The sequence below is a fragment of the Crocodylus porosus genome, unplaced genomic scaffold (assembly GCF_001723895.1).
Source record: "Crocodylus porosus isolate Cpor-Errol unplaced genomic scaffold, CroPor_comp1, whole genome shotgun sequence".
NCBI lineage: Eukaryota > Metazoa > Chordata > Crocodylia > Crocodylidae > Crocodylus > Crocodylus porosus.
The window spans coordinates 1086171-1090857 of NW_017728916.1; the positions used below are offsets into that span (position 1 = coordinate 1086171).

Genomic DNA, 4687 nt, shown 5'->3' on the forward strand with positions numbered 1-4687 from the left:
CCGCCCCCAGAAGCCAAACAGCAACCGGGGTGGGGATCCCCCCATGGCCAATCACACTGAACAGAGCGGGTGTTCCCTGCGGCCGATCGTGCCAACCTCAAAGTGCCAGCGGTGCTTCTCCTGGCACCCGCGCTCCCCAGCCGGTGCTCTCAGCTCCTGCCTGCCCCCCCGCCCATCACCTAAACAGGGAACGCTGGCTGTGAGGGGGTGCACCAGTGCTCTCAGGGTGTGCAGGTGCACCCCCTACATGTCGCCATTGCTCTATAGATGGGAGATCTCAAAAACACATGCAGGAGGATATGCTCTTGCTGTTCTAGCAAGTCACGCTCTTAGCTGAATCAATAGTGAAACAGTGTTCTACCGTGGTATTAGTGGGAGCTGTGTTGCTGAAAACATGCTCAAGCCTCAATTATTCATATATTCATGATTTAGAGAGAGAGACAGGACTATCAGATCATGTACACTGACCTCAGGCATAAAGCAGCCATAAAAAAAATAAAAACAGTAGTGATACCAGTGGCATATTTTCAAGTATTGATATGACAACATCAAAGCAATGCAGAATCCACCTCTGTCTTTGATAGTTTGGTCCAGTGCTTAAATCAGCCACAATATTAATAAAATACATGTCTTATTTCTCATTTGAATGTGTCTGGCTTTAAATTCAACACTTTGGCTCTTGTTATGCCTCCCTCCACTAGATTAAAAAGTCTTTTAGCGTTTGGCATTTTTCCCTCCTGGAAGTGCTTTAACATTTAACGAAATCATTTTGTAATCTTGTTTTTAATAAATTAAGCAGATTGAGCTCCTTAAGTCTCATTCAAAGCCAATTTGTTCTTGTGCCAACATCCTCTTTAAGTCTAAGCAGCTCTACTGTTTCCCTTCCCAACTACCAATAGATTTAGAGAGAGAGCATGTCCCCTCACAGTCCATGATGCAATACCTGGCATTTCTTCGTCAGTACCGTTTCTTTAGGATCTTGAGTCTAGGCCATATGCTGGGAGCAACAGGCACATGCAGAGTTAGAGCTAGACTACTGCTGCTCCAGAGGTGAAAACAGGCCTCTAAACAAGAAAGTCTCCCTTCATGGAGATGCTAGTGCTAAAACAACCTTTATGATTGAAGTGGACCCAGTCACTATGGTGAAGCTCTCTGTCAGACTCTCTCTCTCTCAGGGCTTTGTTACACATTGCAATTTGAGGTGCTCATATGTTGATTGGTATTAGTTCTAGCTTGAGTTTGAGGCAGTCACATTTCGGCTAGGGACAGACATTACGCAAACTGGTTTCAGTGATCAGAAACTGCTTAAAACCTGTAACAGAACATAAGTTCAGTGCACATAAACCAGTTTCAAAATGGCTAAAACTGGTTTGAGATAAACCTGGTTCAATGTAGTATCAGACTTAACTGATTTGAGTCAAACTGGTTTATGAAATGTCTGTCCCAGACCCCTTCCTGGTTTAAGTTAAATCAGAGTCCCCCAGCATCCCAGATGCTTTGCAGCCCTGGGCTGTGATGTCTGCTCCAGAGAACAGGGCTGGCCCCGCTCCTATGCTACCTAGCTGGAGCTCTGGCACAGACTGCAGGCACAGCTTCCCTCTGCTCCCCCAATCTCTTGCTGCTTGCTGTTCAAGCAGGGATCCCCCCTTCCCACAGCACAGTCCCCAGCCCCACAGATCCTAGGCATGTGGTATGCTAGCTAATCCTGAGAGGTGTGTGTGTCTTCAATTTCAGAAGTGGACAGAAGTGTCCACTTAGGGCTTTTTATAGCTAATCAACAGATAGCTGATAAAGTCCCTCCATTCCTCCCTTGGAAAAAGCTGTTTAAGAAGAATTTGAACTAGTGAGAGAGGCTTTTGTTTTGCTGATGGGCTGCTAACCTGTGCTATCAGCTCCCTGCTGGCTCCCTCACCTGTCAGTTTTGCTGCAGACAGTGTGAAGAAGCAAGGAGAGGGAGACTGAAAAGTTCAGTATCATCTACAGATGCACTGCACATACCACCTTTGCCTCAAAGTGCTAGCCCAGGGCTGGGGGCTGGCAACACTCCCACCCCTTGAGCAGCAAGCAGAGAAAAGCCTGGAATGATGCAGTCAGGGTGAGGGTTTACACTTGTTCATAAACCAGAGCATTCTGCCAGGGCCTGGCTGCATCCCTCTTATCTCAGCACTGTAGAAGGGAAGGGAGGGCTACTCTAGCAACAGCCAGCTTCTAGCCTGAGCCACTGCAGGCATGTACTGGCATTTCCTCAGTCCAGAGGGTATGTCTGCATGGTTACAAACCATTTCAGCCTAGCCAGGTTAGACTAAACCACAAAGATTGAATTAGTTCAAGATCCAGCTTTAAAAATGCCTGTCCCTAGCCTTTAAAGCTAAAAACCTTCTCTGTCTCCTACATGCACATCTGTGATTTGCCACTAGAGGACTGGTGAGCAGGGGCCTGACTAGGAGCTACAGCTGTGAGTTGCCACTACAAGGCTTCTATCCCTGCTGTAGGGTGGGGTGGGAGGGGAGGGAAGGAACATGAAGCTGGGAAGCAGAGAGTTAATGGAATGGGGTGGGTAATGAAATGGGAGATGGAAAAGAAAGGAGGTGTGGAGGAAAGGTGGCAAAATGAAGTCAGCCAGCTACTGAAGGGTAAAATAACAAGTAAAAAAAAAAAAAAAAAAAAAAAAAAAAAAAAAAAAAAAAAAAAAAAAAAAAAAAAAAAAAAAAAAAAAAAAAGAAAGAAATAGAAGGAAGTAAATTAAAGAAGCTCTCATATTTTAATAAATTGGGAGTTGGGCATGGAGGATGCTCTTCAGGCTTGGCAGGATGGCTGTGAGGTGGGAGCAATGTCCCACTGTCCCTGCTTCAGGAAAGAAGTCCCAGCTCATGGGGACACAATCTGGCTCCCTACATTGTTTCTTCCTCAGCCCTCCTAGATCCCATTCCCGGACCTGTCCATGCCCTTCAACCTGGATATCTAGCATGTATTCTGCAGGCTGTTTACACAGGATTACACCTCTCAGAGCAAGAGAGAGTTGGCTTGGTACCAGAACCACCCCCTCAGCAGTAGAGTTTGGGGGGTGTGGAAATTTTGTCCACACAAAACAGGAAGGTGGTGAAAGGGACCCTGCATCCTGAGATACTAAAGGACTGCAATTTAGGCAACTCATCTCTGGGAATATGGTTACACATTAATGGAACATGAGCTGGGTGACACAGATTAGAGATAAACCTGTCCTGGAGTGGCATAACTTAAAGCCATCTAAGTGTGATTAAAACTAGTTTCAGGTGTTAATGTGTGGATAATCCAGGGGTTAAGAATTCCAGAAGCTGCCTAAAATTAATGTACAACAAGGCCTTCCGATTAAAGAAATCACTTTAAATTAAGGCTTTGATTCAACAAAGCTCCTAAGCAAAAGATTAGCATTAAGCACACTTTTCTATGTTATTTAGCTTGGACTACTCATATACCTAAAATCAGCACCTTGTGACTTCTGCTCTTGAGAAAATAATTTCTTTAGGGCAATGATCACATTTTTGGATATCAATAAGGCTAGTATGCTTCCATGCAGAGATCAGCAATAACCAGCAGTTCTTATGTCAATATGGAATGACAATTTTGTTGTATATTCAAATGGATCCTGAATCAGATTTTTTGCATTAAGTTTGTAGTCAAGTAACTCTCCATTTGTCTACAGTGTTTACAAGAGTTGAACCAATTTCTTTTTCTAGGGGTCCCTTCACACCACATCCCATCTTCTTTGGCACTGTCTTCAGCTTATTAGAGAAAGAAAGGGGGCTGGGGTTCTATCTTGTATTTGCATAGAAAAGACATATTGTTGGTCTTACAGAAATGAGCTTAGGGCAACCATACATCCAGTTTTTGCTGGGACAGAGGGGAAGGGTTTTTGGAAATGGCATTCACTTGAAGAAACCAGCCATCTTTCCACACTCACCAGCGCACATAGCTCCAAACCTCCCATCCCCATCCCCTGCTCACCAACACACACTATCTAAGGATCAGAAACAGCTAAACATGCCAGAGAGCAGGGGGTGAGAAGCTGTCCCGTTTTGAGCTGAAAGAAATATGGTCGCTAACTGAGCAATAATAATGTTTGTTGAAGTCTCCTAAGCAAAGGTAACAAGATTTACAACTCAATATAAATGTGCTGGTTGACATCACTTTATTTCTGCGTAGGTTTTCCCAATGCAGGCTATAAACTTTACCCTTCACTCAAACTTGCCAGCTCTTTTCACTGTACCCACAGTAATGACCGACTTGACCACAACAGTGTCTCCTTTTCCTTTGTGTCTGCATGCTGCATTTAACAGAAGGTACTGGCATTTTGCAGTCCCCTCCAGCTTGCAACATAGACCATACAATTATTAGTATTCTCATACCTCAGAGTAGGTTGCAATGATTAACACAGTTAATAAAGAAAAATGTTTTGATAGGTACTCAGGCTGCTTGGTTTTAAACTGGAGCAGGCTTAAAACAGTCAACTTGTTTGTCTCCAGGCATTAGAAATCCCCAGATACTGCTTATGTTCCTCCACCATCAGTCCCCACAACAAGCAACAGTTTTTAATAACTAATTGATGCCCTTAGAGAATTATTTTTTGTGGGAAGCTTGAGGATTGTGGGGGTCAAGCTTAGTATTTTGTTGCTACAGTTACAACTTAGTGAATTTTACTTATCCCTGC

General features: G+C 44.1%; 1 long non-coding RNA gene across 1 annotated transcript in view; it reads right to left on the minus strand.

Annotated features, from left to right (window-relative positions):
• Window positions 1–232: 232 nt before the first annotated feature.
• Window positions 233–4687, minus strand: part of LOC109310876 — a 30169-nt gene continuing 25714 nt past the window's right edge. Inside the window, exon 4 of the long non-coding RNA XR_002101332.1 lies at window positions 233–243. This is a non-coding gene — a long non-coding RNA (uncharacterized LOC109310876). The remainder of the gene's footprint in view (window positions 244–4687) is intronic.